This window comes from Rhinopithecus roxellana, chromosome 7 (genome assembly GCF_007565055.1).
Source record: "Rhinopithecus roxellana isolate Shanxi Qingling chromosome 7, ASM756505v1, whole genome shotgun sequence".
NCBI classification, from domain to species: domain Eukaryota; kingdom Metazoa; phylum Chordata; class Mammalia; order Primates; family Cercopithecidae; genus Rhinopithecus; species Rhinopithecus roxellana.
Genome location: NC_044555.1, coordinates 87,473,291 through 87,500,261, shown reverse-complemented (window position 1 = coordinate 87,500,261; position 26,971 = coordinate 87,473,291). Strand labels below are relative to the sequence as shown.

Here is a 26,971-nt window from a genome sequence, read left to right as displayed (position 1 = left end):
TCACTGGCTCCAGTTAGTCTACTAAGCCATATTATTCACCGGTATAATAAGATTAATTGGTTGTTTAAGAGTTCGCTGTAGGGGGCGGAGCAAGATGGCCGAATAGGAACAGCTCCAGTATCCAACTCCCAGCGCAAGCAACACAGAAGACCGGTGATTTCTGCATTTTCAACTGAGGTACTGGGGTCATCTCACTAGGGAGTGCCGGACAATCGGTGCTGGTCAGCTGCTGCAGCCTGACCAGCGAGAGCTGAAGCAGGGCGAGGCATCGCCTCACCTGGAAGCGCAAGGGGGAAGGGGATCCGTTTTCCTAGCCAGGGGAACTGAGACACACAACACCTGGAAAATCGGGTAACTCCCACCCCAATACTGCGCTGTAAGCATACAGGCACACCAGAATATATCCCACACCTGGCCGGGAGGGTCCCACGCCCACGAAGCCTCCCTCACTGCTAACACAGCAGTCTGCCGCGATCTATCCGCAAGGCAGCAGCGAGGCTGGGGGAGGGGCGCCCGCCATTGCTGAGGCTTAAGTAGGTAAACAAAGCCGCTGGGAAGCTCGAACTGGGTGGAGCTCACAGCAGCTCAAGGAAGCCTGCCTGTCTCTGTAGTCTCCACCTCTGGGGACAGCGCACAGCTGAAGACCAACAGGGGAAGTAGCAGGAGCCGGTGCAGACGCGAACGACTCTGTCTGACAGCTTTGGGGAGAGCCGTGGATCTCCCAACGCGGAGGTTGAGATCTGAGAACGGACAGACTGCCTGCTCAGGTGTGTCCCTGACCCCTGAGTAGCCTAGCTGGGAGAAATCCCCCACTAGGGGCAGTCTGACACCCCACACCTCACAGGGTGGAGTACACCCCTGAGAGGAAACTTCCAAAGGAAGAATCAGACAGGTACACTCGCTGTTCAGCAATATTCTATCTTCGGCAACCTCTGCTGCTGATACCCAGGCAAACAGGGTCTGGAGTGGACCTCAAGCAATCTCCAACAGACCAACAGACAGTCCTTTTGACTGTCAGAAGGAAAACTATCAAACAGGAAGGACACCTATACCAAAACCGCATCAGTACGTCACCACCATCAAAGACCAGAGACAGATAAAACCACAAAGATGGGGAAGAAGCAGGGCAGAAAAGCTGGAAATTCAAAAAATAAGAGCGCATCTCCCCCTGCAAAGGAGCGCAGCCCATCGCCAGCAACGGATCAAAGCTGGTCAGAGAATGACTTGGACGAGAGGAGAGAAGAAGGCTTCAGTCTATCAAACTTATCAGAGCTAAAGGAGGAATTACGTACCCAGCGCAAAGAAACTAAAAATCTTGAAAAAAGAGTGGAAGAATTGACAGCTAGACTAATTAATGCAGAGAAGATCATAAACGAAATGACAGAGATGAAAACCATGAACGAGAAATACGTGACAAATGCACAAGCTTCAGTAACCGACTCGATCAACTGGAAGAAAGAGTATCAGCGATTGAAGATCAAATTAATGAAATGAAGCGAGAAGAGAAACCAAAAGAAAAAAGAAGAAAAAGAAATGAGCAAAGCCTGCAAGAAGTATGGGATTACGTAAAAAGACCAAATCTACGCCTGATTGGGGTGCCTGAAAGTGAGGGGGAAAATGGAACCAAGTTGGAAAACACTCTTCAGGAAATCATCCAGGAGAACTTCCCCAACCTAGTAGGGCAGGCCAACATTCAAATTCAGGAAATACAGAGAACGCCACAAAGATACTCCTCCAGAAGAGCAACTCCAAGACACATAATTGCCAGATTCACCAAAGTTGAAATGAAGGAAAAAATCTTAAGGGCAGCCAGAGAGAAAGGTCGGGTTACCCACAAAGGGAAGCCCATCAGACTAACAGCAGATCTCTCGGCAGAAACTCTACAAGCCAGAAGAGAGTGGGGGCCAATATTCAACATTCTTAAAGAAAAGAATTTTAAACCCAGAATTTCATATCCAGCCAAACTAAGTTTCATAAGTGAAGGAGAAATAAAATCCTTTACAGATAAGCAAATGCTTAGAGATTTTGTCACCACCAGGCCTGCCTTACAAGAGACCCTGAAGGAAGCCCTAAACATGGAAAGGAACAACCGGTACCAGCCATCGCAAAAACATGCCAAAATGTAAAGACCATCGAGGCTAGGAAGAAACTGCATCAACTAACGAGCAAAATAACCAGTTAATATCTAATGGCAGGATCAAGTTCACACATAACAATATTAACCTTAAATGTTAATGGACTAAATGCTCCAATTAAAAGACACAGACTGGCAAACTGGATAAAGAGTCAAGACCCATCAGTCTGCTGTATTCAGGAGACCCATCTCACATGCAGAGACATACATAGGCTCAAAATAAAGGGATGGAGGAAGATCTACCAAGCAAATGGAGAACAAAAAAAAGCAGGGGTTGCAATCCTTGTCTCTGATAAAACAGACTTTAAACCATCAAAGATCAAAAGAGACAAAGAAGGCCATTACATAATGGTAAAGGGATCAATTCAACAGGAAGAGCTAACTCTCCTAAATATATATGCACCCAATACAGGAGCACCCAGATTCATAAAGCAAGTCCTTAGGGACTTACAAAGAGACTTAGACTCCCATACAATAATAATGGGAGACTTCAACACGCCGCTGTCAACATTAGACAGATCAACGAGACAGAAAGTTAACAAGGATATCCAGGAATTGAACTCATCTCTGCACCAAGCGGACCTAATAGACATCTATAGAACTCTCCACCCCAAATCAACAGAATATACATTCTTCTCAGCACCACATCGCACTTATTCCAAAATTGACCACATAATTGGAAGTAAAGCACTCCTCAGCAAATGTAAAAGAACAGAAATTATAACAAACTGTCTCTCAGACCACAGTGCAATCAAACTAGAACTCAGGACTAAGAAACTCAATCAAAACCGCTCAACTACATGGAAACTGAACAACCTGCTCCTGAATGACTACTGGGTACATAACGAAATGAAAGCGGAAATAAAGATGTTCTTTGAAACCAATGAGAACAAAGATACAACATACCAGAATCTCTGGGACACATTTCAAGCAGTGTGTAGAGGGAAATTTATAGCACTAAATGCCCACAAGAGAAAGCAGGAAAGATCTAAAATTGACACTCTAACATCACAATTAAAAGAACTAGAGAGGCAAGAGCAAACACATTCAAAAGCTAGCAGGAGGCAAGAAATAACTAAGATCAGAGCAGAACTGAAGGAGATAGAGACACAAAAAACCCTCCAAAAAATCAATGAATCCAGGAGTTGGTTTTTTGAAAAGATCAACAAAATTGACAGACCGCTAGCAAGGCTAATAAAGAAGAAAAGAGAGAGGAATCAAATAGATGCAATAAAAAATGATAAAGGGGATATCACCACTGACCCCACAGAAATACAAACTACCATCAGAGAATACTATAAACGCCTCTACGCAAATCAACTAGAAAATCTAGAAGAAATGGATAATTTCCTGGACACTTACACTCTCCCAAGGCTAAACCAGGAAGAAGTTGAATCCCTGAATAGACCAATAGCAGGCTCTGAAATTGAGGCAACAATTAATAGCCTACCCACCAAAAAAAGTCCAGGACCAGATGGATTCACAGCTGAATTCTACCAGAGGTACAAGGAGGAGCTGGTACCATTCCTTCTGAAACTATTCCAATCAATAGAAAAAGAGGGAATCCTCCCTAACTCATTTTATGAGGCCAACATCATCCTGATACCAAAGCCTGGCAGAGACACAACAAAAAAAGAGAATTTTAGACCAATATCCCTGATGAACATTGATGCAAAAATTCTCAATAAAATACTGGCAAACCGGATTCAGCAGCACATCAAAAAGCTTATCCACCATGATCAAGTGGGCTTCATCCCTGGGATGCAAGGCTGGTTCAACATTCGCAAATCAATAAACGTAATCCAGCATATAAACAGAACCAAAGACAAGAACCACATGATTGTCTCAATAGATGCAGAAAAGGCTTTTGACAAAATTCAACAGCCCTTCATGCTAAAAACGCTCAATAAATTCGGTATTGATGGAACGTATCTCAAAATAATAAGAGCCATTTATGACAAACCCACAGCTAATATCATACTGAATGGGCAAAAACTGGAAAAATTCCCTTTGAAAACTGGCACGACAGGGATGCCCTCTCTCACCACTCCTATTCAACATAGTGCTGGAAGTTCTGGCTAGGGCAATCAGGCAAGAGAAAGAAATCAAGGGTATCCAGTTAGGAAAAGAAGAAGTCAAATTGTCCCTGTTTGCAGATGACATGATTGTATATTTAGAAAACCCCATCGTCTCAGCCCAAAATCTCCTTAAGCTGATAAGCAACTTCAGCAAAGTCTCAGGATACAAAATTAATGTGCAAAAATCACAAGCATTCTTATACACCAGTAACAGACAAGCAGAGAGCCAAATCAGGAATGAACTTCCATTCACAATTGCTTCAAAGAGAATCAAATACCTAGGAATCCAGCTTACAAGGGATGTAAAGGACCTCTTCAAGGAGAACTACAAACCACTGCTCAGTGAAATCAAAGAGGACACAAACAAATGGAAGAACATACCATGCTCATGGATAGGAAGAATCAATATCGTGAAAATGGCCATACTGCCCAAGGTTATTTATAGATTCAATGCCATCCCCATCAAGCTACCAATGAGTTTCTTCACAGAATTGGAAAAAACTGCTTTAAAGTTCATATGGAACCAAAAAAGAGCCCGCATTGCCAAGACAATCCTAAGTCAAAAGGACAAAGCTGGAGGCGTCACGCTACCTGACTTCAAACTATACTACAAGGCTACAGTAACCAAAACAGCATGGTACTGGTACCAAAACAGAGATATAGACCAATGGAACAGAACAGAGTCCTCAGAAATAATACCGCACATCTACAGCCATCTGATCTTTGACAAACCTGAGAGAAACAAGAAATGGGGAAAGGATTCCCTATTTCATAAATGGTGCTGGGAAAATTGGCTAGCCATAAGTAGAAAGCTGAAACTGGATCCTTTCCTTACCCCTTATACGAAGATTAATTCAAGATGGATTAGAGACTTAAATGTTAGACCTAATACCATAAAAACCCTAGAAGAAAATCTAGGTAGTACCATTCAGGACATAGGCATGGGCAAGGACTTCATGTCTAAAACGCCAAAAGCAACGGCAGCAAAAGCAAAAATTGACAAATGGGATCTAATTAAACTAAAGAGCTTTTGCACAGCAAAAGAAACTACCATCAGAGTGAACAGGCAACCTACAGAATGGGAGAAAATTTTTGCAACCTACTCATCTGACAAAGGGCTAATATCCAGAATCTACAAAGAACTCAAACAAATATACGAGAAAAAAACAAACAACCCCATCAAAAAGTGGGGAAAGGATATGAACAGACATTTCTCAAAAGAAGATATTCATACAGCCAACAGACACATGAAAAAATGCTCATCGTCACTCGCCATCAGAGAAATGCAAATCAAAACCACAATGAGATACCATCTCACACCAGTTAGAATGGCAATCATTAAGAAGTCAGGAAACAACAGGTGTTGGAGAGGATGTGGAGAAATAGGAACACTTTTACACTGTCGGTGGGATTGTAAACTAGTTCAACCATTATGGAAAACAGTATGGCAATTCCTCAAGGATCTAGAACTAGATGTACCATATGACCCAGCCATCCCACTACTGGGTATATACCCAAAGGATTATAAATTATTCTACTACAAAGACACATGCACACGTATGTTTATTGCGGCACTATTCACAATAGCAAAGACTTGGAATCAACCCAAATGTCCATCTGTGACAGACTGGATTAAGAAAATGTGGCACATATACACCATGGAATACTATGCAGCCATAAAAAAGGATGAGTTTGCGTCCTTTGTAGGGACATGGATGCAGCTGGAAACAATCATTCTTAGCAAACTATCACAAGAACAGAAAACCAAACACCGCATGTTCTCACTCATAGGTGGGAACTGAACAATGAGATCACTTGGACTCCGGAAGGGGAACGTCACGCACTGGGGCCTATCATGGGGAGGGGGGAGGGGGGAGGAGGGAGGGATTGCATTGGGGAGTTATACATGATATAAATGATGAATTGATAAAAATAAAATAAAATAAAATAAAAATTAAAAAAAAAAAAAAGTTCGCTGTAAACCAAAAAAAAAAAAAAAAAAAAAAAATAAGATTAATTACATTCATATGATTAGCTAGCTAAAAGGGAACAGAGATAGCACGTGAGCTTTTAATTCACAGATATTCCTTCAAAATGAAAATCAGGTTATAGATTCTTCTTTTTCTTTACACAGATATATCTATAAGGGGCAACTGGATTTTGTTTATATAAAATTTGCTGGTCTTTTTTCACAATAAATTCATGTTTTGTGATACTTTATTATTTAGTATCATTGCTCATTAAACAACATTCTACTTATATAATAATTTTTGTTCTATATATGATTTATACAAGTCTAATGAACATAGTATTACCGATGAGTATCAGTCCTAAAGATAAGGGTCAGATAATTTGCTGACATACAAAGTTTTCCAGAAATAATCACCCAAGTGTTAAAGCAATATAAATATATATGTATGTGGTATATGTGTGTGTGTGTGTGTGTACACATATATCAAACTTTGTAGCACTCATGGTTATAGAAATTTACAAATTTTGAGAGAAAGCATAAAAGATAAAACCCATTGTTATGTTGATTTTCTTGAATGCACTTTGCTTCAAAATAATAACTCAAATAATAACTCAGGCTAGTGTGCTTAAGTATAGCTAATTTACAGATAGTTATTTTCCCTAAATGGTTACATGATAAAATTACTGATTGAGTTTTTTTTCCTTTTGTATTTCCGCAAGTAATCATTATAGTTTCACAGCTCATTATTTTGAAAAATGACAAAGATGGAGGTGGTTTGTTTTTAGAAAGCTACATAGATAACAGATAGCTTGAAAGAATTGGGTTATATAATGTACCTTCTATGCTTTTTGCATGCTATTCCTTAGAACCTGAATGTCTACTCTAAAAATCTACATGAAACATATTTTATACTCTCCAGGTTTTCTTTTTAACAAGATTATCTTTTCTTTTCCTATAAATATATTTCCATAAAGATCATGACTGCAGAGTATAATCAGTGCACTGGAAACCTGAAAACTCCTAGACATTAAATACAGATTTATTCATCATTCAAAGAAGTAAAGCCTTAGATGTCTTTTATAGATATTATAAATATTAAAATAAAGTTCTCTTAAGAGAGATTTTATTATTTTTCCAATTGGCTTGACATTTTCTAAAATGAAAAAGTTAATTGTATTATATGCTTTTGGAAGTAATGGGAAAATCTATTAAAACTATACAGTTAGGTCTTTCTGCAGAAAAGAGTTAATATAGCAGGCCTGAGGTCGCCGTCTTAGAAAGGCCTACTTGCAGTATTTGCCCTTGGTTGGCATCTAGGAACTTGGCTGGTAAACAGTTCCCTATACTGATAAGAAGCTTCTCTAAATGATAAGATTTTTTTGCCCACATGGGGCACAAAATACTTACCTGCCTTCTGGGAGTCTGGAATTTTGGTAGTTGCTAGGCAGAGGATGTCTACATGTCCAATTCAATATCTTTGGGTACTGAGTCTCTAACGGGCTTCCCTGGACAGAAACACTGCACACACGTGATTACATTTTAGCTGCTGGGAGGAAAGTATGCTCTGTGTGACCTATCATGGGAGGGAGAGAGCACAGGAAGCCTACACACAGATTTCTCTAGATTCCACAGGTGTCTTTTTTCCTTACTGATCTGTCTGTATGTTCCTGATGTTTCACTGTAATAAATCCTAGCTGTAAGTTCAACTATATGTTGAGTCCTATGAGTTCTTCTAGCAAATCACTGAACATGTAGGCAGTCTTGGGGACATCCAAAACAGCCTCACATTCAAAAAGATCCCTTACAAACATATTAGAAGCTGTTCATTATTCATAAATAATGGACGTAAATAATCTCCAGAAAGGGTTTTCCTTATGTCATCAGCCACAGTGTTATTAAGCACCCCTGAGGTGCAAATTTATCATCCTGTATTGCCTTTTCTAGTAGAACTGATAGAATTATTCATTGTCAGTGACAGAAATTTAATTGGCACATTTTTTTCCAGTTTTAAGATTATGCAAATTTAATAAGAGCAAGACATTAAAAACAGATATATGACCATAATTCATAACACAGCTGATCATATAAGGTGCTACAACAACTAACTGAGAAATGAAAGAGGCCTAGAATCTCTGCATTCATGATAAGTGTATTTCTCATGAGGTAAAAATTCATAATATATCTCATTCATGTATATTTCATATTAGCTTCAGATTATCCTTCTTCCGAGTTTATGCTCAAGTAAGTATATTCTTTAGAAGTTCTTTCACAGCAGTCTGTGAGTGGCAAACTCTCCTAGTTTTAATGTTTGAAAATCCTTCCTCTTGAATAATAGCTTGGCTGGGTATAGAAATCTGAGTTGAAAATAATTTCTCTCAGCAATTTGAATATATTACTTTATTTTCTTTTGGCATCTATGTTTTTTTCTCTTAAGCCATCTGTAGTTACACCGTTATTTGTTTGTTTTAATTTGTCTTTAGTTTCTCTGTAGCTTTTAAAATATTTTTCTCTTTATCCCTAATATTCTGCAGTTTCACTATTATGTGTCTAGGTTACAATTTATCTAATTCAACTCTATTTGGCATTTTTTGTGTTGTATTGAAAGTGTTATTTAATTCTGAAAATCTCTTCAAATGTTCTTCTTTACTAGTCCCTTTTTTAAACTCTAGACATATGTTGGTACCTCTCAATTTATCTTCCGTGTGTCCTTCTTATTTTGTATCCTTTCATATTTCTGCGATGCCTTTTAGGGGAATTCATTTTACTGTCTTCCAATTTCCTAATTCTTTCTCTGATTGTACCTAATCTAAAGTTTATCTTATCTATAGAGTGTTTATTTCATATATTTTACATTTCCAGGATATCTAGTTGGTAGTGGCTCTTTTGAATATGCACTGTTTTAACCTTCCTGTTTGTACTTAAAAATTTATTTTAAGGGCTTTTGTGACTTTCCTGTAATTTGCATTTAGTGAAGAAAATCACCTCATTGTTTAGTTCATTGCCTTTTTAAAAAAAGTATTAATTTTCTCTAGATGCTTTGGAATTTTAGCTTGGGTGGAAGGTTCCTCCTCGGGGGGTGTTTCTTTTTGCACTCATCCCTCTTGTCTAAGCGTTTTGCTGTCTCTGCCTCTATTCCTTGGGACACTAACCAGTCGTTTCAGTGGTGGCAATGGGTTGCAGTTCCATCCATGAAATCCAAGTGGGAGAGGCATGGCCTACGGTTCTGAGTATCTGTTTTTGTTACTTGTAGACACCTAGGAATTCAGTTTTATACAAGTAGCTGTATCTTTATTTATTTCTCAGTAACCATATCTTTATTTAACCTCCTTACTCATGAATGAGGAAGCTCTGCTTGCCTTCCCAGTTGGTTACACCTCGTGAATCAATTTTTAGATTCCTGACATAGCTGAGGTCCATTGGTTCTCTGATACTCATTAGAGAAGACTCTCAGGCATCTCTACCTTTTTCTGGACTCGGTGCCTAAGATATGTGGCTTTAGGTCCCAATTATCACTGAGCATTTTTGTTACTTCTGGTACCTGGAGATTAGATTTCATTTTTGACCATGACAATATCTTTTATTTCACTTTATTGCTATGCGTTTAGGGTAGGGTGAGTGTGAGGGTGTGTATGTATGTGACTTTAAAGCACAAGCTTGTAATGCTTATTGATCACCAAAAATGGATTTCTCTTGTTAGCATTTTTGAAGTCCAATTCTGTAAAAAAAATCCTATTTTCATTATTTCTAAACCATCATTTATTAAAATCTTTCTAATGCCTTCACTAGCACTTTCTGTTTATTATAGTGAGCATCTGGGTGAAAGTTCTTTGAACTTTCTAAGAATGTTCTATAAATTCTGATCTTTAGCAACTTAAGAATTCATATTACTAGCCAGGACTTCTTGATTGAGCTAAAGCCTGCCTACTGAGTGGATTTAATATGTACAAAACTGAGCTCATGATGTCTATCACTTGTCAGCCAAATCTGCTTCTCTCCTACTCTTCTATATCTTATTAAATAGTAATTACATTTTTTTCCTCCCTAGTGGCTCAGGTACAAAACCTTGGAGTCAACTTTAACTCTTTTCCTTCTCTTATACCCCATAGCCAATCCATCAGCAAGTTTTACCAGCTTTGTTTTCACAATGAATGTATTTATAATATGACTTTTTCTCACTAGCTCTATTATTACCACCCTGGTCTTAGCCACCACAATCTCTCACCTGAATAACTGAAATACCCCCTCACAGTTCTCCCTGCTTCTGTTCTTACCCCCTCTAATATATATATATATATACACACACACACATATATATGTGTATATATATTATATGTATTTATATATTACATATATATGTATATTATATATACATATATAATATATATTATAATAAATATATATATATATTTGTCTTGAGACAAGGTCTTGTGTCACCTAGGCTGGAGTGCAGCGGCGTGATCTTGGCTCACTGCAACCTCTGCCTCCCAGGCTCAAGTGATCCTCCCACCTTGGCCTTCTGAGTAGCTGGGACTATAGGTGCACACCACCATGCCCAGCTAATTTTTGTATTTTTAGTAGAGATGGGGTTTTGCCATGTTGCCCAGGCTGGTCTCAAACTCCTGGGCTCAAGTAATCTGCTTGCCTCAGCCTCCCATAGTGCTGGGATTACAGGTGTGAGCCACTGAGCCCGGCCGCCTCTAATTTTTAGCACAAGAGCCAGAGTGATCTGGTTAAAACATGATTTAAATCATGCCATTCCTATATGCAAAACTCTTCAATGGTTTCTCATGTCACTCTGAATAAATCCCTATATCCTTTCAATGATTTGAAGGCCCTACATGATCTGGTCCCCTGTTATCTTTGCCTACTGCTCTCCCCTTGCTAATTTTGTTCCAGCTACCTTTGCTGTTCCTAGATTATGCTAAGTATAGTCCCATCTAAAGACTTTCACCCTTGTAGTTTCTTCTGTCTGAAATGTTTTTTGCCCAGATATTGTCGTGGCTCACTCCCTTAACTCCTTCAGGTCATTACACAAAGGCTTTCTTTGTAGTAAATTCTTCCCAAGGTTCCCTATCCAAAATTGTTATCCCAGTTGCCCTCAATACTTTCTGTTCTTTTTCCCAACTTTGTTTCCCCTCTGAGCATGTAGCATTATCTTAAATACTTACACTTCTTGTTTAACACCTGGACATCCTCCAAATATAAACTCCATTAAAAAAGGGCAATTCTGCCCGTTTTATGTATTGCTTTGTCCTCTGCCTAGAATAAGACTTAGCACAGTAGGCACTCAATAAATACTGGTTATGTGAATGGATGTTGAACAAACCATCAGCAAAGAATACAGGTTGTAATCTTAATTAGCTGATTGTAACTTGAAGAAGTCTATGAATCCATGTATAATACATTATTGAAAATTCTGTTCTTTAATAGGCCATTCCTTTTGGTAGATAAGAAAAATTTCCTTTTATCCAATCTCGTTTCGTACTACTTGCACTGAGATTGTCTTAGTGCACTTAACAGTTTAAATTTAAATTCACAATATGCCTGGCAAAAGTACATTAAATCGGTGTCAAAAGATATTTATGCTAATAATTATATGAATTATGAATGAATGTGTTGAAATAATAATTCTTTCCATAAAAATAGAGTGTGCTAAAATAAAAGGCCATTATGAAAGTATTTTTGATCTTCTTAACCATGGCGATGCACGCAACAGTATTCTGTTTGGCTATGAAAGATCCCTTTTTCAGATATTTGCCTGAAAAGACCATTTGTCTTTCATTCTGTCCACAGATGTTCTGTTCAAACTTCATTCCCCACTCTTTTGGATGGAGAAGTGTTGGGGGAGGGTAATTTGGGTCATTCTTATTCTTAAATTATCAGAAGGACTTATTTTAATTGTGAAAAAAATCAGTTTCTGTGTTACATTTTGAAAGCTCAGCTACTATTAAATTCTTCTCAAGTTGCAAATTGACACACTTATGGAAAAATTTGCAATCAAAGTATTCTCTTGTTGCAATAATAGCAATTTCCTCTTACTGTAATTTTCTGCAAAGTTCCAAGATTTCTTCAGTGACTAGTCAAACCAATAGCTTCTTTCTTATACATAAGAAAAGAAGGTGCTTAACAATTTGAAACACTTGGGATAGATGATAGCTGCTTCCACATATTTTTTTTAATAAACAAGTAACACTCTTCGATATTTTAAATATTTTACAAAAAATGTTTTCTCTTAACTTTCTAATTATTGTATGTAGGAAGAAAAAAGTAAATATATGGAAGTGGGGTAAGATGGCAGTAGAACTAAATATTAAGTCAAAAAATTTCCACTTATAAGAAATAACAGCATAGAACTTAAGTCTGCTGTTGTTGGTGGCCTTCCTCATTCTGGTGCATGAAAGAAAAACTTGGAGTCAATCAGGGTGAAGGATGTGGCACTGCACACACCGTAGGTCTTTCATTAGAGTGGGATGAGGTAGCTCTGGATTCTGTCAGTCAGGTCGACCTGATTTTTTTTTAAGTTTTATTTTAGGATTGGGGTACATGTATAACAGAAAATGGCTCCACACTTACTCAAAAATAAGCATGCTTTATAAATATAAACCAGTAAATTAGCAGTCAAATAAGAACAACAAAACAGTAATTGGGAAGAATCTAGAGAAGGTCAATCAAACTACTTAGGCTGGGCAGAGTCAATGTTCCATCAAAAAGAATGTCATATGTATCAGATTCTAAAGGAAAGATGTGATTGACTCTTATGCAGGATCCCATAAGGTGAGTCTTCCTGTTCCTATACAGTGGTAAGGTAGGAAGAATGGAAGTGATTACTTGGAAAATATTCAGGAAGGCTATCACGAATCAACACCCTTGGGAAATAAGAACTGCCATCCTTAGCTCAAAATAATCATCATTTACTGAGGGCTTATTATGTGTCAGGCACAATATTAAGCATTTATAAGTGTTTATAAGTGATATAATTGATCCATTTAAATCCTTATAATACATCAGTAAAGTGGTTATCATTAACCCCATTTTAAGGAGAGGAAACTGAGACCCAGAATGCATAAATAAGTTGCTCAGGATCACACAGGTAGGGGTAGAGTCAAAATTAAAAGCCAGGTCTGTCAACCCCAAAACCTATACTCCTACTACATGCATTACTGCCTCCCAAGTAAATATTATGTAGTCATAGTAACAATTAGAGAGAAAAAGTGCTTCTGGCACTAAGACATCCATTTATGAAAACCTCTCATGACAGGTGATGCAAGTACATTGCTATGTGAAAAGAAAGGATTCTCCAAAACAGAAAGATACCAGTGAGAAAAACACTTTTATATCAACAGAGATAATTCAAACCAATAACATCTCATCAATCTCTAATTTTCATGCTTTGTCAATTTTATTTTAATTAGCAAGTTATATTGCTCTGTGGGTACACAAGTTTCTCGGCAACTTATAATAATATCTGCATGAAAGGAAGGCTCATGTTAACATCTTAATTTTGCAAGTGAGACAGAAATTAAGGTACAATAATATTATAAGGCCCAGCCTAAGTAGACAGAGATGGGACTGGAATCACATTTCAATACAAGCCTATTAAGAGAACTCAGTTCAATTAGAAAACCCTGTGCCAATACTGATAAGAAAATCATGGATCCAGCCTGCCTTTTGACTAATTCTTTACTCTCTTGAGCTGATTCATTGTGTTATGCCATTTTCCACCCAATACACTCCTCAATACTACGCAATGCTTTGAAATTACTTGGCTCACTTTCTGAAGGAATGGTTTTTACCTACTACATTAGTTCTATGAAGGCAAAAACCATTTGTTTAGGTCACCACTCTATACTCAGCTCCTAGCACAGGATGTGACATACAATTACCTGTCGAAGGCATGAATTGAATAGTTACTCACCACCTATGTGTGGGACACTGAGGTACGGGCTATGAGTCATGGCTTCTCATATGCAACCTGTCAGCACATCCTGTCCAGTTACCTTCAAAACATATCCAGAGTCCAACCCCTTTTCACCACTTCCACTTTAACACCCAGGGTTAAGTCACTCTCATCTCTCACTTGAATTGACCAGATCCTATCTTGTCTCCCTGCTTTCACACTTACCCTTGACCCTTTCAGTCTATTTTCAATAAATCAGTTGGAGTGATACACTTAGAATGCTTATTTTTCAGCAAGAAAGGAACACACATTACCAATGCAGCAACACTGTGGTAGGAATCAGGAGACCTGACTTCTAGTTCATATTTCAGTCTATATTCCAGCTCTATGACTTTGATCAAGCTACTGAACTACTCTTGACCTCTATTTCCTCAACTGCAAAATCAGGGATTTGGACCACATGTTGTTAGTATGCCTCATAGAACAATAACTTTCCATGATCATAATTTAAAAATGAATGGAAAACCAGTTAATGATCACCAATGGAGACCTAATTATTGATGTTTTAGGAAATATTATATGTATACCTGTAATCAGTGTCAGTCTTAACACTGAATGCTAGATTATTCATTGAAAATCACTTAGTTTATGTTTGAATTCCACCATGTATGGAAATAACTTATCACCAGCCATATTAGATACAGCTATTTTGGGGTGCCTGATTGATGTGTACAATTAACATAGATTTGCCCTTGAGACAGAGGTAGAAACTTCTAACAGGTGAAAAGCAGAACTAGGGAAGCTCCTACTGCTGACACTTGTGTTTGACAGAAACTGTTGAAATCTAGGTGTCAGAGAAATAAGAGTAGGCTTGCCTGTCTTTTGTGAAAAAGAAATGTTTATAACCAGAAAAAATGGAGAGGACCAGATTTGCTACCTGCAGGCTAATGAATGACAAGGAAATAAACTATATGTAAAATAAATAGACAAATAAATAATATGGAAAGAATCACCTCTAATAGAGATGCATGAAACCCAAGAATCTCAAATGAAGTCACAATTACGGTATGATTGATGATTCTGTCAGCAATGATGTGACTGAATCATATTTACTGAAAAACTTTTCTGGTTGTGGACTTAATGGTTTTATTTGTAAAAGAATCTGAAATCAAACAGTTTTTTCTGATTACTTTAACTTTATTTTTAGGTTGATTTCTCTGATACAACGTACATATTTTCTCATTATGAAAGTCTGTGTCAGTATAATTTGTTCCAAGAATGCTAGCTTTTATCTAAATATCTTTATCATATTAATACTACATTTGTCAAAGTCTTATTCTGAGATTTTTGTGCTTATATAATAGACAAGCTCTCCAACACAACTACTTCAAATGTTTCCACATCTTGTAGTTTTAATAGTTTTCTTGATTTAGAGACTTTTTTCATAACAAATATTTTCCAAAGAGTACTGTATAAAAATAGAAGTTTAAAAAGTTTTCAAAAGTCACTATATGCAATTTATTTGATAATAAAATAATTGAGATATATAATTCAGACTGTTCCTTTTAATACTGAACTATATAGTAAAACATGATTTTAAGACTAAAAAAAGGAAAATTGGTTTTATCTAACAGAAAGGGAAAAAGAACTTGATGGGGAGATATTTTAACTTCTGTGCTTGCAGCAGGAATCAAATCATCATTATGCTGTCAATTTAGATGGCATTTTTCATAGTCCTCTCTGCAGTGCTACACTTGTCTTATAAATGAGAAAACCGAGTAGGAGAAAGAAAGCAACTTATGCAATCTCAGATATAAAAAAAATAAATTTCTGTAGGGCTTGATGTTTGCTGCCACTTCCTCAGAACTGGTTACCTCAAATGCACCTAGATTACATTTTGCTTGTTCTCAGCCCACTGGTGAGGACATTTTGGTAGTACTGTTGTTGGAGGAAAGGTATACTATTTGTGCACTATCATAGTGCCAGACACTGAATCAGATCTTTACATATACTGTCACCACACAGAGCCAAAGCTTTTACCCAATTATAAAAATATATATGATGGAAGGTACAAAGAAATAGAAAATAGAATATCAAAAAACATTCTATAGCAAATGAAGAAGTGTATTTCATATGGCTGTTTCTTGTAATAACCATACGATAAAAATTGAGGACATTATTTTAAAATGCGACTAAGTGAAGAAGATTCAATATTTGGCTAAGATGTATTTCTCAATATATGCTTTGGTAAATTAAACAAGTAGGCTGTGGAGATGATACTCTCATAGAGGTAGGCTGCACTCTTGAATCCACTCTAGATTTATGATAATTTATGATTTTAATTTTACCACTGAACCTCATACATACAATCAATAGAGAAATTTTCAAAGCAGGTTTTACACAGTAAACACTGATAATGGCCACAGAGAAGGAAACCTCAGTTTGGTAGTTTCCTATTGCATCAATTTAGCTAAGCTGGAAGGAACTATGTGTTTTAGAATTCTTTTGTCTATATGGTTCTAGTTTAGGGCTGGCCACTACATAAATTTGTGTCAGTTTTGGAGAATACAAGTAAAGCAGCAGCCCTTATGCTCCGAAGGTCAGGGCAAGGTGTCAGTCACTGCTGCAGCTGATACACATTGTTTTACTTTTCTGTTGGCTTGCCTTACTGGTGTGAGTCAATAGCCAGGTCTACAATTCCTTCAGCTCCAATTGGATCTCCTCCTTAAGCACCTGAGTATTGGACCATGAACCCGTGAATCTCCATGGAGAAGGGTACCAGCTTCTTGTTGAAGTTGGAGGAAATGCTCTGGTTTGTGCTCATGGGTTCTAGTTTGTCTTGTTCTTCCTCACTTCATGTCTAGATTTTCTTCCCAACCACTGGCTCTGCTGAGGCATCTTTGCCAGCTCCTTAACTGAATAAGATCTAGTCCTTTATTCCATGCCACTTAGAGATTCTAGTTCCCTGACTGAACTTCAACGGATATACTCATTAATGCCCAAAAGAAATGCATTCTATTTTAGTCCTAGAAGGCTTCCTGATTTGCTCATCAGGAGATAAATTCCCCTACATGCAGATTAACTAATTTTCTTTCTATATGAAGTTAAGAATAGTTACTATGTGCTCAGCACAGTGGAAAGAATTTTATATACAATGTATGATTTAATTCTGAAAAAAAAAAAACAGGTAAGTAGTCTTATTCCCTTTTTGCCTATGAGAAACTGAGGTTCAGAAATGTGCCTAGGTTCTTATAGCTGATTTAAATAAATAGCTGACTTAAATATACAGCTCACGTTTTATAACTACAATAATATCCTTGGGCATCTGAATTTTAAAAAAGGCAATTCTCTTCTTAATGCTGAACTGTTATCTGAAGACTATCAGACACAAGAACCATTATGTCTTAGGACCACTCCAGATTTATGAAAATAAAAGAAACCATGGGAAGACAACTTATTCTCCTGTTTACTATGGCAGGAAAGTTTACACTAATTTACCTAAAATCAGTCACACATAAAGAACATGGGTTTGAAACACTGATCTATTTCTCAGCATTTCAGGTTGTTCTGGATTGAAGTCTATTAGGATCCTGTTCCTAAATTACCCTGATATTTGTAGAGATATTAAGAGACAGATTTAGCAATATCATTTAGAACTGAGACTCTAGGTTAAGCTTATGCACTTTGGCCCATTGCCAAATGCTGTCAGAGTCAAAACCAGCGAAAAATCCATAATGGCTGCAAACAATTTAACATAGTTCTTAGAAAATTTATCTTTAAAAAACTAGAATCTAACAGTAACAAATTATTGTACCTTAATGTCATTTATTAAGAGGAAACTTCGGATAATTTTAGTATATAAAGAAAATCATTATATCCATAGTTTTGTGGAAGCTGAGAGTGCTGAAACCATCAAGGGGTTAATATTAATATGTTGTGGGAGTTAAGTGAAGAAGATAATTTGGTACAGGTTACGACCTTCAATCAGAATAGGCTTTAAAGAACTGTAGGGGTAAGATAATTCTACCTGTAGTTTTATTAAATTTGAGATGTTTGATTAAATGAGTTATGGTGGCAAGGTAATATGAGTAGGGTGATTATGGGAGCAAAAAAAAGCCAATTGCCTACAAAATTTGAGGACGTTTTCTGAGGCTATAAAGCTAGGAGACAAACATCTACAACATAAAAGGGAATGGGGCTTCTTTATGCTCTCTGATCAAAGCAACTAAAGGCAGGTATGTCCCCAAATAGTTTTTAATTACTGAACTTAACAACCAAGCCAAAAGTCTGTTATTGGAATTTATGTATCTTTTCCCTAAAGGCAAAAAAGGAATTAAAAATAATACTTAAATTTAATAAATTTATAATTCAATTCTTCTGCATCATGTTTTACATGGTGCCTCATTAATTAAGCCAAATTTAGTGTTTTGCTTCCTGGCAGTCATTTTCTATCCAGGAACTAGCAGACTGAGACCCACATTTGTTCAAATGTGAAGCTGAAAGGGCTGGCTTCAGTTTATCAGTAATCTGTTTTATACAGGGAGCAAAAATCTTTCTCAAGAGTGAGGGCATATTTGTGAATCTTTTGTTTGTTTAATGTTCAAATTTTAAAACTTAAAAATTGAGGAAATAAAAATTTCTAAACATTTAAACAATATTTTCAAAATTAATAAAATTGATGAATTCAATCAGCATCTTGTACATCAAATCTCTTATAGGATTCCAACACTTTAAAAGCAGCACAGAACATAACAATGAAAGCAAAATTGGTTATTCCCACACTCAATCAATACAAAAATATTAGCACTGTGGTTTTGCTTCTTTTGTTTTAAAGTATTTATGTACTGATAGTTTGGAAATTTTAATAGTTAATTAAATTTCTTTAATAGTTATGTAACTATTCAGATATATTTCATTTTGGGCGAGTTTTGGCAGTTTGTATGTTTTGAGGAATTGGTCCATTTCATCTGAACTGACAAACTTACACGCACAGAGTTGTATTTCTTTAGTATTCTTTTAATGTCTATGAGGGTTGTAGTGATATTGCCTCTTTTATTCTTGATATTGGTCATTTGAGCCTTCTCTCCTTTTTCCCTTTATCAGTCTTGCTAGATGTTCATCAATTTTTTAAATTAAAAAACTCCATAGCTTTAGGTTTGATTTTACCTATTGTTTCTCTGTTTTCAACTTCATTGAATTCCGTTATCTTTATTAAATCTTCCTTCTACTTTTTTTTTGTTCTTCTTCTAATTTCTTGAGGTAGGGGCTGAGATTATTGACATCTTTCTTCTTTTCTCATATAAGCATTTAGTGCTATAAATTTCCTCTAAGCATATGCTTTTTATTTTCACTCAGTTTCATTTTCCTTTATACTTCCTTTTAATCTATGAATTATTTAGAAGTATGTTCTTTAATTTCCAAGTAGCTGGAGATTTGCTTGTTATCTTTTTGTTATTATGTCTAGTTTGATTTCATTATAATCAGAGAACATATTTTGTATTATTTCAAGTTCTTTTAAAGTTAAGGTTTGTTTTATGACTCAAGATATTTTCTATTCTGATGAGTATCTCATGCACGTCTGAAAATAATGTGTATTCCACTGTTGTTGGTGTCAGAAACTGCTGGTGGATAGTCATTCAGTACTTCTGTACCCTTGCTGGTGTTTTGTTTAGTGGCTCTATGAATTACTGAGAGATGGATGTTGAAGACCCCAACCTTAATTGTAAATCTTTCAATCTGTCCTTTCAGTTCTGGGAGATTTTGCTTCTACTGTTTGAATCTCTGTTATATGGTGCATCTATGTTTAAGATTGTCATGTCTTTTTAGTGAATTGAACCTCTTTATGCCTGTTGTGGTGGAGGAAGAGAAGCATGACTTTTTTCATGGTTTCTGCCTTGAGAAGAGGCAGGTATTGTTAAAATATTTCTGTCATGTTGGGCTAAAGACAGTCCATTGGCTAAAGAGAGAAGGCTTTTTGAGGGGCTGTATTTTGTCTGTGCCTACTGATGTTTTCAGGTTGCAGGCTTTTATAGCACCCAGGCCAGGTATACAGGAGGCAAGTAAAAAAGCCTGGGAATTCACAGCACTTCCTTGGGTCTAGAGGTCCCTAGCCTGTCTGCCTTCTTTTTTTTTGTACCTTTCAGAGTCTTCTGGTAGATGAGTTAATGTATTTTCTCCAGGTAATTTTTGGTTGTGAGTAGCAGGAAAAATAAAATAAAATGTGTGTACTCCATCTTATCTGGGACTGAAAGTTTGTATTCGTGAATCTTTAAACCTTCAAAGAGTAATTCTACTATTAAATCCTCTAGTCTGGCCAGTTCTGTTATAAGTATATCAGTTTGTGGTGAATGAGAATATGGGGGTATGGGAGGAGTACTGATAGTTGATTTAAAAAATAAATAAATAAACCTTCCTAAATATGAAAGCAAAAAGAACCAATTATATAAATAAGTCAGAAGTACAAGTGAACTAATTTTTTTGTGGACTAGCTTTCACCAAAACTGTTTCATATTTATAACCAAGTAAAGCCAATATTTTTTTCTTCTTCTTTTAACTATGTATCTGTATCTAGGCAGTGGGTTTCCACATTTTTTGACTGTGGTTCCCTGAGACAGGCCAACAGATCCCTTGGGTCTATCTCTTTATCTCTACTTTTCAATGCAAAAAATAACTAGGTATACCAGTAGACTATTACTCTATAAGTACTGTTGGATATGCATGATTCACAGTATCATTCTTAAAAAATTAAAGGTAAATATGAATCACTACATACTAGAGGGTAAAGCAAGCAACCTAAAACAAACTTAAATTGATAGTGATGAAGTCTAATGATAACTTATAATGAAAATAAACAGCAGCTAAAAACTATAGGTTACTTTTTAAAAAATCTCAATGATGTATCAATATAGCATTCCTCCTGAAAACCATAGAAAACTGGATCATCTATACTTGTGCTTGTGCAATATGAATATGACTGCATTGTCAGGGCTACCTGGGAACCAGGCTGATATGGTTTGGCTGTGTCCCCACCCAAATCTCATCTTGAATTGTACCCCACATGTGATGGGAGGGACCCAGTGGGAAGTAATTGAAGCATGGAGGCAGTTATCTCCATGATGTTCTCATGATAGTGAGTTCTCATGAGATTTGATGGTTTTATAAGGGGCTTTCCCCTCCCCTTCACTCTTGGCTGTCACCATGTGAAGAAAGACATATTTGCTTCTCCTTCTGCCATGATTGTAAGTTTCCTGGGGCCTCCCCAGGCCTGTGGAACTGTGAGTCAATTAAATCTCTTTCCTTTATAATTACCAAGTCTTGGGTATGTCTTTATTAGCAGTGTGAGAATGAACTAATACAATAAATTGGTACCAGTAGAGTGGGGTGCTGATATAAGGATACCCAAAAATGTGGAAGTGACTTTGGAACTGGGTAACAGGCAGAGGTTGGAACAGTTTAGAAGACTCAGAAGAAGACAAGAAAATGTGGGAAAGTTGGGAACTTCCTAGACACTTGTTGAATGGCTTTGACCAAAATGCTGACAGTGATATGTACAATGAAGTCCAGGCTGAGGTGGTCTCAGATGAAGATGAGAAACTTGTGGGGAACTGGAGCAAAGGTGACTCTTGCTGTGCTTTAGTAAAGAGACTGGTGGCATTTTCCCCCTGTCCTAGAGATCTGTGGAGTTTTGAACTTGAGAGAGATGATTTAGGGTATCTGGTGGAAAAAATTTCTAAGAGCAAGGTGTTCAAGAGGAAGCAGACGATAAAAGTTTGGAAAAGTTACAGCCTGACAGTGCAGTAGAAAAGAAAAACCCATTTTCTGGGGAGAAATTCAAGCCTGCTGCAGAAATTTGCATGAGTCACAAGGAGCTGAATGTTAATCACCAAAACAATGGGGAAAATGTCTCCAGGCGATGTCAGAGACCTTCAGTGGCAGCCCCTCATGTCACAGGCTGGGAGGCTTAGGAGGAAAAAATGGTTTTGTGGGCCAGGTTCAGGATCCCTCTGCTGTGTGCAGCCTAGGGACTTGGTGCCCTGCATCTCAGCCACTCTAGCCATGGCTAAAAGGGGCCAAGGTATAGCTTGGGCTGTGGCTTCAGAGGGTGCAAGCCTCAAGCCTTGGTAGTTTCCATGTGGTGTTGAGCCTGCATGTGCACAGAAGTCAAGAATTGAGGTTTGAGAACCTCTGCCTGTATTTCAGAGGATGTATGGAAATGCCTGGGTGTCTAGGCAGAAGTTTGCTGCAGGGGTGGAGCCCTCACTGAGAACCTCTGCTAGGACAGTGCAGAAGGGAAATGTGAGTTCAGAGCCCCCACACAGTCTCCACTGGGGCACTGCCTAGTAGAGCTATGAGAAGAGGGCCACCATTCTCCAGAACCCAGAATGGCAGATCTACCAACAGCTTGCACTGTGCTCCTGGAAAAGCTGCAAGCACTCAATGCCAGTCCATGAAAGCAGTCAGGAGGGGGGCTGTACCCTGCAAAGCCACAGGGGCAGAGTTGCCCAATGCTGTGGGACCCCACCTCTTGCATCAGTGTGACCTGGATGTGAGACATGGAGTCAAAGGAGATCATTTTGGAGCTTTAAGATTTGACTGCCCTGCTGGATTTCAGACTTGCATGTGGCCTGTAGCCCCTTCGTTCTGGCCAATTTCTCCCATTTGGAATGGGTGTACTTACCTAATGCCTTTGCCCCCATTTTATCTGGGCAATAACTAACTTGCTTTTGATTCTACAGGGTCTTAGGCAGAAGGGACTTGCCTTGTCTCAGATCAGACTTTGGACTTGAACTTTTGAGTTAATGCTGGAATGAGTTAAGACTTTGGGGGACTGCTGGGAAGTTATTCTGTTTTGAAATGTGAGGACATGAAATCTGGGAGGGGCTGAGGGCGTAATGATATGGTTTGGCTGTGTTCCCACCCAAATCTCATCTTGAATTATAGTTCCCACAATCCCCATGTATTATGGGAGGGTCCCAGTAGGAGGTAATTGAATCATGGGAGTGGTTACCTCCATGCTGTTCTCATGATAGTGATTTATCACGAGAGCTGATGGCTTTATAAGGGGCTTCCCCTCTCCCACTTTGCTCTGCACTTTTCCTTGCTGTCGCCATGTGAAGAAGGATGTGTTTGCTTCCTCTTCTGCCATGATTGTAAGTTTCCTGAGGCCTCGCCAGCCCTATGGAACTGTGAGTCAATTAAACCTCTTTCCTTTATAAATTACCCAGTCTTGGGTATGTCCTCATAGCAGTGTAAGAATGAATTAAAACACAGGCATACTGAAAAAATACTAAATTAGAAGATTCAATAAATTCTATGAATGTATTATTTTATGATTATTCCATTTGTAACCTTTTAAACTCATTTAGTAGGTTACTAGTAAGCAGTATCTAGTCACAAGTGAAAATGGAAGTCTGTGATGTGTTATTTGCCCATAAGAATCAAAGAAAGGACTGTCACCTCTGGGTCAGACCTCAGTCATCAGAGCCCTTTGCCAAGGATGGCCTGTATTTTGGGAATCACTGCTGTAGGGAAGCAGACCACTGGGAAACACTTTTCATAGTGCAGACTGTTCCCATGTAGGGCTTTGCAAATGCTGTTATGAAACATTTTAGAAATAATAAAGTCATCCATAGGAATCAGAGAATATGCAAATGAATATGATAATATTTAGTGTACTGTTATACTCCACCATGTCTAAATGTACCTTGATTGGGAGAAACATCATGCCATTCTGTACTACAGCTGTCTTCTGGGTGAATAAAGTCAAAATGGAGAGAATTGGTTGTTATAAACAAGTGTTGGCTTAGAGGTGGCTTCTTTGCCACTAAAATAACTGATCTCTTCTTTAAATTACTTTTATCCTGAAAGAATGCAGCTAAGTCAGGCAGCCATTAGACAAACCAACCTTTATAACTTCAGGTAAATTTAATTATGAATGTTTATATGTTAATAATATCACAGATTTTCCATTATTGTGATAATAATAGCTCTGTCTTCCCTAATAGATGATAAAATTCTTATGAGCAGAAATGGCTTTAGTCACAGAAAGGTGTGAATTTTGGAGTCAGGCTGCTTGGACTCATTTCTAAACTCTGCTATTTTCTAGCTCTTTAAGGTAAGCTCTGTGTTCCAGTTCCTTTCAGTTCTGCAGAATAGAAATAATGGTATCAACCTCATAGGATCATTTTGAAGATTCCAAGAGATACTGTATTTAAGTTCTTAGCATAGGAGCTTAGTAAGTAATCAGTAAATGTTAGCTATTAGTAATATTAGCAGTGGAAATATTATAGGGATACCTCCTTTTACTGTGCTTCAATTTATTCTTTGAAGATTGCAATTGTTACAAATGGAAGGTTCTGGCAATCTTGTGCTGAATGAGTCTATTGGTACAATTTTTCCAATAGCCTGTGCTCATTTCATGTCTCTGTATCATATTTTGGTAATTCTCACAATATTTAAAACTTTTTCATTATTATTATATCTGTTATGGTGATCTGTGATCAGTAATCATTGATGTTACTACTGTAATTATTTTGGGGTGCCATGAACAACAGTACACTAAATAACACATTTTCAATATAGATGAAACAGCCTTATAGTGGAAGATGATGCTATCTAGGACTTTCACAGCTAGAGAGGAGAAGTCAATGCCTTGCTTCAAAGCTTCAAAAGACAGGCTGACACAGAAGAAAACAGAAGAAAGTTTAAGTGGTCTGGATAGAAGATAAAAACCAGCCACAACATTCCCTTATACCACAGCCTAATCCAGGGCAAGGCCCTAACTCTCTTCAATTCTATGAAGGCTGAGAGAGGTAAGGAAGCTGCAGAAGCAAAGTTGGAAGCTAGCAGAGGTTGGTTCATGAGGATTAAAGAAAGAAGCCATGTAAGACAATAGACTTAAAAAATGTTGTGTCTGTTTTTACTGTTCTACCAATGGGCTGTTCTCCCATCCCTTTTCCTCTCCTCAGGCTTCTCTATTCCCTGAGAAACAACAGCATTAAAATTAGGCCAATTAATTAACCCTGCAATGGCCTCTAAGTGTTCAAGTGAAAGGAAGAGTCACATATCTCTCACTTTAAATCAAAGCTAGAAATGATTAAGCTTAGTGAGGAAGGCATGTCAAAAGCCAAGATACACCAAAAGCAAGGCCTCTAATACAAAAATGATAGGAAAATGAAACAGCCTTATTGCTGATAGGGAGAAAGTTTGAGTGGTCTGGATAAAGATCAAACCAGCCATAACATTCCCTTAAACCAAAGCCTAATCCAGAGCAAGGCCCTAACTCTCTTCAATTCTATGAAGGATCAGAGAGGTAAGGAAGCTACAGAAGAAAAGTTGGAAGCTAGCAGAGGCTGGTTTATGAGGTTTAAGAAAAGAAGCCATCTCCATAACAAAAAAGTGCAAGGTGAAGTAAAAAGTGGTGATGGAGAAGCTGCAGCAAGTTATCCAGAAGATCTAGCTAAGATCATTGATGAAGATGGCTACACTAAACAACAGAATTTTCAATACAGAAGAAACGCCTTACAGTGGAAGAAGATGCCATCTAGGGCTTTCATAGCTTGAGAGAAGTCAATGCTTAGATTCAAACCATAAAACAGGCCGACTCTCTTGTTAGGGGCTAACAGAGCTGATGACTTTAACTTGAAGCCAATGCTCATTTACCATTCTGAAAATCCTAGGGCCCTTGAGAATGATGCTAAATTAACTCTGCCTGTACTTCATCAATAAAGCCTGGAAAACAGCACATCTATTTATAGCATGGTTTTCTGAATATTTTAAGCCTATAATTGGAACCTACTGCTCAGAAAAAAAGATTCCTTTCAAAATATTACTGCTCATTGACAATGTGCCTGGTCAACCAAGAGCTCTGTTGGAGATGTACAAGGTTAATGTTGTTTTCATGTTTGCTAATACACCAGCCATTCAGCTGCCCATGGATCATGGGGTAATTTCAAATTTCAAGTCTTATTATTTAAGAAATACATTTTGTGAGGCTATAGCTGCCATAGATAGTGATTCCTCTGATGGATCTGGGCAAGTGAAAACCTTGTCAAAAGAATTCACTATTCTAGATTCCATTAAGAACATTCGTGATTCACAGGACGAGGTCAAAATATCAAGATTAACAAGAATTTACAAGAAATTGGATCCAACCCTCCTGGATGACTTTGAGGGGTTCAAAACTTTAGTGGAGGAAGTCACTGCAGATGTTGTGGAAATAACAAGAGAACTAGAATTGGAAGTACAGCCTGACCCCAATTTTGAATGACATTCTACTGTGGGTATAATGCTGTTAAGTAGTATCTCATGCTGCTAATAAATCTTTTGTGAAAGGAAGCGTAAATTGATAGAGCAAACTTTGTCATTTTGTTTTAAGAAATTGTCATAACCACCCCAACTTTCAGCTACCACCACCCTGATTAGTCAGCAGACATCAATATTGAGGCAAAACCCTCCACCAGCAAAAAAAAAAAAAACAAAAAAAAAAAAAAAAAAAAAAAAAAACACATGCACAATAATAACTTGCCGAAGGCTCACATAATCATTAGCATATTTTAGCAATATTTTCTAATTAAGTTATATACATTGTTTTTTAGACATAATGCTCTTGTGCACTTAGCAGACTACAGTACAGCATAAACGTAACTATTATATGCACTGGGAACCTAAAAAATCTTGTGTGACTTGGTTTATTGTAATATTCACTTTATTGTGGTTATCTGGAACTGAACATGCATTATCTCTGAGATATGCCTGTATTAGTTTTTGTATATACCACTGCACTTAGACTGGGATTTACACATGGCTGTCACTACTACAACTATTGTTAGGTTTCTGTTAAATTATGCTATTTTTTGAGGGGCAATATAGTATGCTAAGAGCCAGACTGC

At 37.5% G+C, this 26,971-nt stretch overlaps 1 protein-coding gene across 8 annotated transcripts in view; it reads right to left on the bottom strand.

Moving 5' to 3' along the window:
- The window catches only part of CNKSR2 (connector enhancer of kinase suppressor of Ras 2), a 303,713-nt gene that overhangs the window by 62,317 nt on the left and 214,425 nt on the right, over positions 1 to 26,971 (bottom strand). The window lies entirely within an intron of this gene.